The 13,930-nt window shown below is 39.3% G+C and overlaps 1 protein-coding gene across 2 annotated transcripts in view; it reads right to left on the minus strand.

Moving 5' to 3' along the window:
- The window catches only part of LOC102847021 (28S ribosomal protein S27, mitochondrial-like), a 119,203-nt gene that overhangs the window by 68,298 nt on the left and 36,975 nt on the right, over positions 1-13,930 (minus strand). The window lies entirely within an intron of this gene.

A 13,930-nucleotide genomic window follows, 5' to 3' on the forward strand; every position in this document is an offset into this window, starting at 1 on the left:
TGTTGTGTATGAATCGTTAAATATGCTGCGTAAACTTTCACCCAGACCATAATAAAATGTAGGAAAATAAAGAACCCCCAAACACAAGTACAACTAGAAATGTATTATAAACAGATAGCAGCCAAGACCTTGAAGAGAACACACATCAAATACCCCAGCTCCTCAAATGTCCTCTTGCCTAGACACACAGCATCTGGAAACACTCAAGAATTTATTTGCTTCTAGCCTCAAAAATCATGATGCAATCAGTTGAAACTTCTATTTCCACAAATCTCTTCTTGAAGCATCTGTTTATGTACTTATCTCTCCCTTGAACAGTCTACCAGCTCCTGGAAAAGATCTCTTAATTGTCTTTAAATCAACTTGCTTTGGCATATCAAAGTCTACTCAAGTCTCTGTTGAATAAATTTCCGTTTTATCTCTTTTGCTGCCCTACAGCTGCAGTTTCTGATACCTTGATCATGACTTCAGAGTCCTCACAGTAGCTAGCATAAAGTTATTTGGATCAAACATCTTTAACAGAAAGAAAAATTCAGAATGAATATCTATCTTTACATGTAGAACTTTTCAAGGTTTAATGCACAAAGTCCCACAGCTTTTAAAATGGGATCACTTTAGCCTTCTACTTTTCAATCTCAATCATATCCAAGGTGTAAAGAATATGTACTCTGAAACACTATCCTTGGCACTGGTGAAGCAAGATTGGGTTTCAGCACTGCAGCCTCCACCAACTTCGCAGGCAGCTTCCAATGACAAGAGTGGGAAGAGAGATCCCAGTTCCCACTCAGATACCCAAGGCAGAAGCTTGCACAGATGGGGACTTGGGCGATGTCCTGGAAAGGGGATGCTTATCTACATGCCTAGCTTTGAGTTTCAAATATGATCCTACATATCTTGTCATCTTTTTAAGTTTATGGCACAATTCTGAATGCTACAACTTTTGAGGGCTTACTAGATGAAATGTACTCTTTAGGAATCATGTTAATCATGTGGTCATTTCAGTACCAAGTTTTGTGCTCGGGTTCTCTTACGTTCCACCTACAGAGTGAAGGCTTCATGTTTCAGCAAACAAATGACAGGGGTTGGCAAACTACGGTCCAGAGACCAATCTCTTCTGTTCTTTCCTCAGTGGCCCATCAGCTAAGGATAGTTGTTATTTTTTAAGTGATCAGGGAAATTACATAAAAAGAAACATATTCCTGACATGTGAAATTAATACGCAATTCACATTTAAGTGTCAACAACTTTTATTGGCACACAACCCACATACAAATATGAGCTTTGTGGGTTTTTGAGAGAGATGGCAGGAAAATATCAAACACATACTATATAAAAATTTGTTCCTTGTAAAATGAGAGTGAATGGCAGGAAAATATCAAATACATACTATATAAAAACTTGTTCCTTGTAAAATGAGAGTGAATACTCAACTTTCTCATACCAAAACAGTCACAAAAGTATTTGCAAATACTTTTTGAATGAATACTTTTGAATGAAGCTTGACCCCAAATGAATAAGAGATGAAGATATATGCTACCTCTTCTGTTGCTTGATTTTACATCTTTTAATATTCCTTTAGTATTTATGATTAAGATGACTAAAATATCAAATTGAATAAAGGACTAAAGTTCTGAATGAACTAAACAAAGACTACAAACTCCTCATGCATTCACAAAATCAGAGACTTTGGGGTTAGCGTTGTTTCTGTATCAGGAAGATTGAGAAATGGAATTTAAAATATGGAATATCAAATCAGGAATCAGTAGGATTATTTGCTTATCTAGGATGCTGACCCTGGCTATCACTGACAGTTCTAAGTCACAAATCAAAAGAATTTGTTGTTGTTATATGCTGTTAAATCATAATCACCCCATAAAAACAGGATCTGAACTCTGCCCTATCCTGTGTCATCTTCATCATCTCTGATATACTTGAGCCCATTGTGACCATCACTGTGTCAATCCATCTTGTTAAGGGTCTTCTTATGTTGATCTTCCATTTTTCCCAGTATGATGCCCTTTTCCCATGACTGGCCGCTCCTAAACAACATGCCCACAGTATGTGAGTGAAGTTTCACCATCCTTACCTCTAAGGAGCTCCATGTCTGCACTTTTTCCAAGACAAAGGAACTGATCCTTACTCTATCTTCCTTACTCACTGTTCAATGTTCAGATGCATAGCAAGTAACTGAAAATACTATGGATGGATCAGGTGCACCTTAGCCTTTAAACTGACCTCGTTGCTCCTTAGAACTTTAGAGAAATTCGTAAGAACAGATTTTCCCAATATAATACATCTTTTGATTTCTTGACTGCTGATACCAGTCAAGAAAGGGTTCCAAATAATCATAAAGGTATTGAGTGTGGATCCAAGGAAGATAAAATTGTTGACAATTTTAATTCTTTCTCCATTAAACATGATGTTGCCTATTGCTCCAGTGGTGAGGATTTGTGTTTTCCTGATGTTAGATGCAATCCATACTGAAGGCTGTAGTCTTTGATCTTCTGCCGCAAACACTTTAGGTCATCTTCACTTACAGCAAAATTGCATTACCTGCATAATGCAGTCTTCCACTGCTATTGAGGACACATTCTTGTTCATAAAGTCCAGCTTTCCAAATGAATTGTTAAGCATATAGATTGAATAGGTGCAGAGAAAGCATACAGCCTTGAGAGACACTTTTCTTGATTTTAAATCATGTTGTATTTCCTTGTTCTATTCAGATAACAGCTTTTTGGTCTAGACATAGGTTTCACAAAAGTACAATTAAGTGTTCTGGAATTCCCATTCTTTTCAATGTGAGCCATAATATGTGGTGTTCTACATAGTCAAGTGTCTTTGTATAGTCAATAAAACACAAGTAGATATCCTTCTGGCATTCTCTGCATTCCTTCAAGATCCATCTGACATCAGTAATGATATATCTGATACCTCTTCTAAATCCAGCCTCAATTTCTGTCACTTCACGGTCAATGTATTGTTCAAGACATTTTTAATAATCTTCAGCAATATTCTGCTGCCTGCAAAGGAACTTTATGGGTCCTAAAAAGCAGGACACCAGACCTTTCTTTCCTCTCATTCTGACTTCTTCATAGTCTTTTCTGCAGTTTTTATTTCCCTATGATACTGTTTGTGGTCTAGTGGTAGGGAAGGGCACTGCCAACCCTAAAGCAGGTGGTTCAAATCCAACAGCTGCTCCATACAAGGAAGATGGGCAATCTTCTCCTGTGCAGTTTATATAGAAAACCTGCTGGAGAGTCAGTCATGAGTTGGTTCTAATGCCATGGCAAAGATAAAAGACTCTCTGTATAATAGGTTTTCTATAGCTTTAATGAACTTTGCATCACTTTGTTAAGAGGTATTTTAAGGGAGCCCTGGTGCCCTAGTGGCAAGAAGGTGCACTGTAATCCCAGACCTACGAGGTTTGAATCCACCAGATGCTCTGCTCCAATACTAGTCAGATCCGATTTGACAGTACACACACAAAATAATAAAATTTTTTAAAAAAAGAAAAAAAGAGGTATTTTAAGTATTCAGTGAGTATATATTTATTACTCAGACTGCCTCAGGAAAGAGTTAGCATGAGAAGGTAACTGACGAGCCTCTTTATGTGAAGTCAAGCTTATATTCATAGCTAGAGCTTAGACACGCCACACAGCTCTAAGAAAATTGTTTAGTCTTGATAGACCTCACATTCACATACTCTGAAAGTTGGCAGGGTCTCAGAGATCACCTAATTTATTACTAGGTGATGCCAGGAGACCAGGAAGACTAATGAGTAAGCCTTGGCAGCTGTTCTTACACTAAGAGTTGATGGGATTCCTCTCATGCAGTCCAGATGTGGTCTGTAGTAATAATATGCAACACAACAAACTTAGAAATGTGTACATATACATGAAAGGGAAGAAATAATCCACCTTATTCCTAGCTTCTAAATATGCTGCCAATTCAGTAGTTTTCATTTTTTGATTAGCCAGTTTCCATTAACTGAGAGTCAACTGCCTGTTCCTCTTTGACCCTCTTGTTTTCTATGTTTGCATTCAACCTGCCATTAATCTTGTTGATTAAATTTCTCTCTCCTATGTACAATACACTGATTGATCCCCCAGCATCCTCTGCAAATAAGGTTCCAGGAATTGATGGAACACGAATGGCGGTGTTTCAACAAACAGATGCAGTCCAATATGCTTACTAGTAAATGCCAAGAAATTTGGAAGATAGCTACCTGGCCAACCAACTAGAAGAAATTCGTATTTGTACTCATTCCAAAAAAAAAAAAGCGGGGGTGATTCAATGGAATTTGGAAACTATCAAATGATATCATCAAAATCACATACAAATAAAACCTTAGTGAAGATGATTTAAAAATGGCTGGATAAGTACATCAACAAGGAACTATCAAAATTCAAGCTGGATTCAGAAGAGGTCACTGAAAGAGTATCTTCACTGGTGTCAGATGGACCTTCTCAGGAAGCAGAGGACACCAGAAAGATGCAGATTTGTGTTTTATTGACTGCAAATACCCCGACGGTGTGGATTCTTCACAAATTATGGATAGCAATGCCTCAAAATGGAAATTTCAGAGAAATTAATTATGTTCATGTGAAAAACGTACATTGACCAAGAAGTTGTTGGAGCCAAACAAGGAGACACTTACTGTACCATTTAAAATTAGGAAAAGTCTGTATCAAGGTTGTAACCTTTCTTCACCTGTATGAGAAGCTGGACTATATGAAGAAAAATGTGGCACCAGGACTGGTGGAAAACGCATCAATAACTCTTAAGATGCATCTGATGCAACTTTCGCTTGTTCCAAGTGAAGTGTACTTCACTGATGGGCTTGCTGAGAAACATCAAGGACTCTGGCTTCTGTTGTAGGTTACAATTCAACATAAAACAAAAATCCTTAGGTCTGGACCAATAGACAACATTATGATAAATGAGAAAAGATTGAAATTGTCAAGGATCTCATTTTACTTGGATCCACAATCAACATCCACAGAAGCAGCAGTCAGAAAATCAAACAAACGACTGATTGCTGTGGGAAAATCTGCTTCCAAGGACTTTGTAAAGTGCTAAAGAACAAAGATATGGCTTTAAAAACGAGGTTGTGGAGAAACTGGAACCCCTTTTCCACTGTTGGTGACAGTGTAAAATGGTGCAACCACTATGGAAGGCTGTATGGCTCTTTCTCAAAAAGTTGCAAGTAGAGATACCATTGGACCCAGAAATTCCACTACTGGGAATATACCCCAAAGAAACCATAACTGACATCCAAGCAGATATATGCAACCCATGTTTATCACAGTTTTGATCACAATAGAAAAGAGTTGAAAACAATCTAAGTGCCCATGAACAAATGAATGGATAGAGAAGCTCTGGTATAGTCACACAATGGAATACTATGCTGCATTGAAAAACAAGGAACTCATGAAATATTATACAAAATGGGTGACCCTGGAGGACATGATGCTGAGTGAAATATCCCAGTCACAAAAGGACATACACTACATAGTGGCACTGTTGTAAAATGGGAATGACATAGTGGTTGGGGAGAAGACTGAGAAAGATGGGATAAAATTATGTATACTACATTCAAACAGAAAAGAGAGAGAACTGTTTAAAAGGTATATATAATTAGGCATTATTGTCATGACATGAGTCCATAATGAAGGTTGCATAGTGGAGTGGACTTGGGGGGAGGGATTGTATAACAGTGAAAGAATTTTTCTTTTACTTTTCAAAGAGAAGAACGAACTGGAGGGGAGGGGTAGACAGGGAGAAACGTGCAACAATGAATGAATGGAAATCCAAAATCTCTGTAAACTTTCAATAACATTATTATTATTATTATTATTAATAATATTATTATTAATAATAATAACCCCCCTAAGATCTTCTTGACTCAAATCATAGTATTTTAAACTATCTCATATACATCTGGAAGTTGGACACTGAATAATGAAGACTGAAGAACTGATGCTGTTCAACTGTGGTGCTGGGGAAGAATACTGACTGCACCATGAACTACCAAAAGAGCAAGCAAATCTGTCTTAGATGTGCATCTACAGTACTTATTAGAAGTAAGGATGGTGAAGGTGCCTCACATACTTTGGACATGTTATTAGGAGAGGTATGTGTTTAGCAAAGGGCATGATACTTGGAAAAGCAGAGGGTCAGTGAAGAAGATCCTTGACCAGAATGGAGTGACACAGTGACTACAGAGTGGCTTAAGCAAAGCAGAGACTGTGGTATGGCCTAGGATTGGGCTGGGTTTGGTTCTGTTGTACGCAGGGCTGCTGTAAGGCAGAGCCCACTGGATAGCATCAAACAGGAACAACAACATGCTCAATAAATACATCTTTCTTCATTTCACTGCGAACTGCCAAAGGACAGATCAATTATTATCTGATGCATACACAATTTCTAAGCTAATATTTAACCCTTTTCAATTCAATTTACTGTTATTCACCTTCCTGAAATACTTGTACTATAGAAATCTCCCAAGCCTCTACTGATAAATATATGCCTTGAATAATTGTTAAAATATTCCTCTTATAAATAACTTATACTCATCGAATTTAAAAGTACAAGAGATAATTCAGTGAAAAATTATCTAGATTTCATTCCCAGAGGAAACCAAAGCTAACAATTTTTGTGCGGCTATTAACTTTTTTGTGTGTGTAGGTATACATCACCACACAGACATTCTATGATCTCTCTATATGCGTGTACATACAGAAACATACATCACATTGATGCATGTTACATACACATAGATGCATCAATACACATATTACACACACATACATACACACACCACAGTGACAACATACTGTATTATTCTTCACTTTGTTTTTTTTCCCCAATATATTTTACAGCTTGTTCTTTAAAGTAAGGTTGCTTCATTCTTTTTTTTTTTTAATAGAAAGGTTCAGGTCTTTTTTTAAATAAATTTATTTTATTATATTTTTGTGTGAGTACTGTCAAATCGAATCTGACTGGTACAGGAGGAGACCGCCCCTCCTTCTCCAGCAGAGCATCTGGTGGATTCAAACCACGTACCCCTGGGATTGCAGTGCAGCTTCTTGCCACCAGAGCTCCCTAGTATGCTTCACTCTTACCAATCACTGCACAATATTCCACTCTATGACTATAGAATAATTAATTCGACCTCTGTTGATGGGCATAACTTTTAACTTTTTGCAACTGACAAATGGTGCACACATGTGTGTGAAATAATATTAAGAGGCTCAATTCCTAGAAGCGGAATTACTGAGCCAAAGAACATTTGCAATTTTAATTTTAATAGACGTTGTCAATGTTCCCTCAATAGAAATGGAATCCATTTATACATCCATTTGCAATGAATGGTAATACAATTTTTAAACTCTCACTTCTCCTCTGCCAGCATTCTATGACCTCTGGAACAGGCTTAACTTAATTTCTCACTCCTTCCCAAAAAGGCTCTGTTCTCTGTGGTTAGGAGTCTGTCATGAGGTCAGTTCTCAGGCCACCATTCTAGCATCTACACTGCTTGTTCCATATGAAAAGTTACTTGCTCCTAAGCATACGCTCCTCATCCAATCTTCAAGACTACTTCATGTTCTCTTTCCTGAATAAGTGCTTATAATGACATCAATTCTTTTTCTTTAAGCTGAGTTAAATAAAGCATTCTTTAAAACATATATATTGTTGTTAGGTGCCGTCGAGTTGGAACTGATTCATAGCTGACCATCCCCAGTGGGTTTTCAGTGGCTGTAAACGATACAGGCGGAGACTGCTTTTCCTTTTCCCAAGGAAGGAGCAGTTAGTAGATTTGAACCACACGCCTTTGAGTGGGCAGCACAGCTCCTTATCACTTGACTGCTAGAGCTCCCTAAAATACACATTTTGGTACATAAATGCAATGAGTTTGCCCATTTACTCCTTCATGGGTTTGTGCTGATCTGGAATTGTTTCATACATCTAGTTATCCTAACCATACACTATAATCCCTTTTTAATTGCAGTGATGATATCCTATCTATCCTTCCTTTAAAACCTCCAAATTCTAGTGAATTAAAAAAAAGATAGTGGGGGGAAAAATTATAGTGGAAAGAAGCTGCGTTGCAATTCCAAAGGCATGTGGTTCCAGTCCACCAGCTGCTCCGTGGGATGGGAGCACTCTCCTCCCATGAGATTAACACTGCCTCTGAAAACCGACCAGAGGGTCAGCTATGGGGTTCGGACTCTATGGCACAGAAGAAGCAGCTTTTTGCGGGGAATGTTGGTGGTGTAGTTCCTAGAGAGATGTGCTGTTAATCCAAAGGTCACACTTCTCTGGCAGTTGAATCCACTAGTGGGTTCAAGGGAGAAAAACAGTCAATTTCCTCCCATGTAATTTGGTCTTGGAAACCCAGTAGAGAGTAATGAAGGGTTGGTGCTAGTTGTCAATGAGTTGGAGTTTTTGAGTAAGCCTTCTTTTGGCTTCAGAACTTCACTCATAAACAGAGCTCAGAAGCATGCCATATTAGGCATGAAATCTATCCCAATTTACTTCCATCCCAAATTCAGCAAGGACAATTTAAATTGACCTTCAGAGGAAAAAGAATGAATACTGACTTTCACAAAATCTGTTTTCTTTCCTATTGCTTGTGGATTTTTCTCCTTATTCTCTTGTTTCTAAGATATACTAGCCATTCAACACATGTTGGTTTGTTTTTTAACTGATCATGTTCTTATTTTTTCTACATTGTTGCTTGCTTTTATGTGCCACTGAGTCACTTACGACTCATAATGACCCTATGTACAATTCTGAACCTGGCTCTATCCTGTGTTAAGCTTATTGTATGACACACCTACTCCCATTACTCCAGTCACTGAATCACTCCATCTCACCCAGGGTCTTCCTCTCTTGTGCTGTTCCTCAACCCTTCCAAACATGTTTCCCTCTCCAAGGACTGGTCCCTCCTTGCAACATGCCCAAAGTTAGTCAGAAGGAGCTTCAGAATCTTTGCCTCTAAGGTGCAGCTTGGTTTCCCTTTCTCTAGGATGAACCTGTTTGTTTTCCTAGCGGTCCACGGTATATTCAATACTCTTCTCCAGGACCACAGCTCAAAGGAATCAATTCTTCTGTCATTCCTAGGCATTTTCTCTACATTAATACTATACACATATTAAAGACATATACAAACATAAAACTCAACTTTACAGGCTGGGTGTAAATGGCATTTTAATTAATTTTGTTACTAGTTAGCTATGTTGTTGTTATGTACCATTGAGTTGCCTATGGCTTACAGCGACCATATGCACAAGAGCTCTGAACCTGTCCTATCCTGAGCTAATCTCACTGTCTCCAATACACTTGTCCCTACTGCCCCAGTCACTGTGTAAACCTATTTCATCAAGGGTCTGCCTCTTCTGGACTGTCCCGACCCTTCCCAACATGATGTCCTTCTTCAAGGACTGGTCTCTCCTGGCAATATGCCCAAGGTATGTCAGATAGAGCTTCAAATTCAGCCAATGAACACTCTACAGGCAGTTCTTTTTCCCATCTTGTAAGATGGTGGGTGACAAGCTGGACACCAAGGAGAAGAAGCCTAGGGCCACGCCTGAAACCAAGAAGGCAGATGCAGGTTGTTGGTGGTGTTGTTGTTGTGACCCTTGTGACTCATAGCGACCCTATGCACAACAGCCCTAAACTCTGCTCTGTTCTGTGCCAATCACACTGTCTCTGATACACCCATCCCAATTACCCCAGTCATTGAATCAATCTACCTCATAGAGGGCCTTCCCCTCCTATGTTGTCCCTCCACCCTACCAAGCATGATGTCCCTCTCCAAGGACCGGTCCCTCCTTACAACATGTCCAAAATATGTTAGACAAAGCCTCAGAATCCTTGCCTCCAGGGAGCCGCCCGCTTTAACCCTCTCCAGGATGAATCTGTTTGTTTTCCTAGCAGTCCATGGTACCCTCAATACTCTTCTCCAGCACCACAGCTCAAAGGCATCAATTCTCCTTCTATCCTCCTTAGTCACTGTCCAACTCTCTGATTTATAACAAGTGACAGCAAAGACCATGGCCTGTATCAGACGCACCTTAGTCTCCAGAGAGACACCATTGCTCTTCAGTACTTTGGAGAGGTCCCTAACAGCAGACTTTCCCATCGCAATATGTCTTTTAATTTCCAGGCTACTGGTGCCAAGAGTGTTGACTGTGGAGCCAAGCAAACTAAAGCTGTGAACAATCCCAATCTCTTCACCATCCATCCTGATGCTGCCAATTGGTCCAGAAGTGAGAATCGTTGTCTTCTTGACATTGAGCCTCAATCCATATTGGAGGCTGCAGTCCTTGACCCTCTGCAGCAAGCATTTCAGGTCCTCCTCAGTTTCAGCAAGCAGGTCAAACATGCCCAAGGGGAAGTTCCACTGTAGCCAGGATCCTGTACTAGTCCAAGCAGGAATCAGTAGGTATTTCCCTTTGGCCATGTATTCCAGGAAGGCCATATACAAGAGGAAGTATTTAGCCACTAAGTCAAGGGCTGAAAAGAAGAAGGAGAAGGTTCTGGCTACTGTCACTAAACCATTAGTGGCAATAAGCAGTTAAACTTTGAAAAATACCCTACTGAAGACGTGCCTCAAAACTGCTGAGGCATGGCAAAAAACCCATCAGCGAGCATGTCATGAAGCTGTACTCTAGCATCACGCCCTGACCGTCCTTACCAGGCACTACAGACACAGGAGAATGGTTTTCCTAAAATAGCTGGATGGTGGCTTCCTCCTATAACCAGGCCTCTGACCATTCATTGAGTTCCTCTGCAGAGAACACATCAGAAATTTTGTCATTTCTACCTCCAGTAAATTGGACATCGGTGGTGTGAAAATCCCATGATGTCTCACTGATGCTTACGTCAAAGAAGAAGCAGGTAAGGAAGCCCAAACCCCAGGAGGGCAAGATTCGACACAGAGGAGAAATAAGAAATTACAGAGCAGGGCAAAGTTGATCAGAAAGCTGTGAGCTCCCTAATCTTGCCAAAAAGCAGAGCTGTTCCTCAACTCAAAAATTGCCTGTGTTCTTTATCCTCCCTGACCAGCGGAGTTTCTCCTCAGCAAGTAATGTTTAAGATTTCTTGCAAAAGACCTAATTAAATAATGTTTAAAGTATGTTTTTTAAAAAACCAAACACAAAAAACCTACAGGGTAGTTTTACACTGACATACACAAGGTCACTATGAGTTAGAATCAATTTGACAACAGTATTAGTATAAAGTGAACTTAACGCTAGGAATGTCTAATAAAATTTGCTGTAGTACTAGTATGACTTGTCAATCTGGAGCTGGAGCAATCAGATCTGCTCTTTATTATGACTCACTGAAATGGAAGCTTACTTATGTGATATCTCAATCAGAATTTTAGATTGTTTTAAAATCTCTCAAGCTAGTACAATATTATGATAATCAGCACAAGGCATGTCAATTCTAGATTATCCGTAACAATGGAAAGAATCACGGGTATTTCAAGAAGCCTGATGAACTCAAGTGTAAATATCTTTGCTTTTGAATGTTTTCCTTTTCAGTTTTTTTATACTGGTAATTGAATATGGATACATCTAATGTTCTGAGGATGTACAATGACTCAAGAAAATGACAGCGGCATTAAAAAGAACTCATTCAAAAGAAGCTAAAATAAATCAATCTCTCTCTTATCTTGCTTCATTTTGCTGAAAAGTAATGACTCCAGGAAGGCAATTCCTTTCTAAATCTGGTATTTTCCTCAACTCCATTTCCAGTATTCAGGAAGGGATTGGTTTAAATCACCCTTCCATATAATTTTACTTTGAAAAACGATGAATTTGCCATCTATAAAGAGCTTCAGAAAGAAAGGAACAAAAGACTGTTAGCAGGTCACTAAAGAGAAGTCACCCACATCAAAGAGTCAATCCAATTGATTTCTAATAATCAAAACCTAAACACACAATCTTGTCTCAGTTCCTTGTTGTTATGTACCACTGAGTCAGAACCAACTCATGGCTGATTCTCCAGTGGGTTTTCAGAGGTAATAAATGGAGACTGCCATTTTTCTCTCCATGGAGAAGCTGGTGGATTCGAACTATATGCAGAACAAAAAAATTTAAACTTACAGCCGAGTCAATTGTGACACAGAGCACTTTTTGGGGAGATATATGTTAATGGTAGAAGACTGTTCATCTTTCTCCCACAGGGCTGCTGACAGATTTGAGCCAAATTATCTTTAGATTAGCAAAGCATCATGGTACACACTAGTAGAATAAATTATAATTCCAATATACTGTGGCTTTGGAACATTTAAAAATTCTGACTAAGCCATAATTTTACATAAGAAAGATAAAGTAAACATCAGCTTGTGGAACAAGAAAAATCTGCTAAACAAGTTTCTATTCTGCATCATTCTCCTCCAGGTAGGAAACAGTATCTGGAAAAAGACCACAATGTGCACAATCAACCAATTTTTGACAAAAACACTAAGGCAATTCAATGGGAAAAGAATTGTCTTTTCAACAAGTGGTGTTCAGGCAACTGGATATTTTCAGGCAAAAAAAATTACTGGTAGAATCCCTGAGGCTATAGCACTTATTAACTCATCAAGCCCAGACTGGAAATCATTCCCATAACTCAATTTTTAGTCAATTAATGTAGTTGTTGAGTACCTTCAAATCGACTAAGACAGTGACCGTATGAACCAAAGCATCCAAACGTGTGAGAGAATCTGGACTCTGTCCTATCCTGCGCCATCCTCATCACTCTGCAATACCTGAGTGCATTGTTATAGTCCCTGTGTCAATGCATCTCTTTGTGGGTCCTTTTCTTTCACTGACCCTCCATTTTTGCAGCATGATGTCTTTCTCCAAGGATTGGTCCTCCTTGACAACATGCCCAAAGTGTGTGAGATGAAGCTGCATCATCCTTGCCTCTAAGGAGCACCCTGGCTACACTTTCCCCACGACCTATTTGTTTGTTGTTTGGCAGTTCATCAGATCATCAGTATCCTTCTCCAACACAACTCGAAGGCATCGATTCTTCTGTCATTCTTGTTTATTGTAGAACTTTCAGATGCCTAGAAAGTGACTGAAAAGACCCTGACCCGAATCAGGGACATGCTAGTCTTGACATTGACATTCCTGCTCCTCAGCCTCGTGGAGAGTCTCTGACAGCAGACGGGCCGACACAGTGGTTAACAACTCCAGAACTAGCAACCATATAAGATGACAAAGGTAGTATCTGTCCAGGGACAATGTTCAAAGAACAGGAGAGAGGGGAAAGGAGGATAATTGGAAACTGAAAATATGGGTCAGAAGGGCAGCAATTATAATCAATGTTCCAAAGAACAACAAGCATGAATCCATGAATCATTCAAGGGAAAACCAATTTGCTTTGTCTTCTTTCACTTAAATGACAATAAAAAAATGACACACACACAAACACTTACACTTATGTTAAACTTATGTTGTTGTTATGTGTTGAGATGACTGCAACTCACAGGAACTCTACAAACAATGGATCTGAATTCTGCCCTGTCTTGTGCTATCCTCACCATCTCTGAAATACCAGAGACCATTGCTATAGTCACCGTATCAACTCACCTTGTTGAGGGTCCTCTCTCATGTTAACTCTCCACTTTTCCAAGTGTGATATCCTTCTCCAAGGACTGGCTCCCCCTACCAACATGCCCAAAGTGTGTGAGACGACGTTTCCCCATAGGATAGTCAACATTCTTCTCCCACATCACAACTCAAAAGATCAATTATCTTGTCTTACCTTGTATACTACATAAAAATAATTCAAAAGACTAACTGTACCAGGGAAATTTGCTGTTAGGGACCTCTCCAAAGTGCTAATGAGCAGTGACGTGAGTCTAAGACTAAGGTGTGCCTGACCCAGACCATGGTCTTTGCAATTACTTGCTATGCATCAG

Source organism: Elephantulus edwardii, unplaced genomic scaffold (assembly GCF_000299155.1).
Source record: "Elephantulus edwardii isolate Elephantulus edwardi_28Jun2011 unplaced genomic scaffold, EleEdw1.0 scaffold00271, whole genome shotgun sequence".
In the NCBI taxonomy this organism is placed as follows: Eukaryota; Metazoa; Chordata; class Mammalia; order Macroscelidea; family Macroscelididae; genus Elephantulus; species Elephantulus edwardii.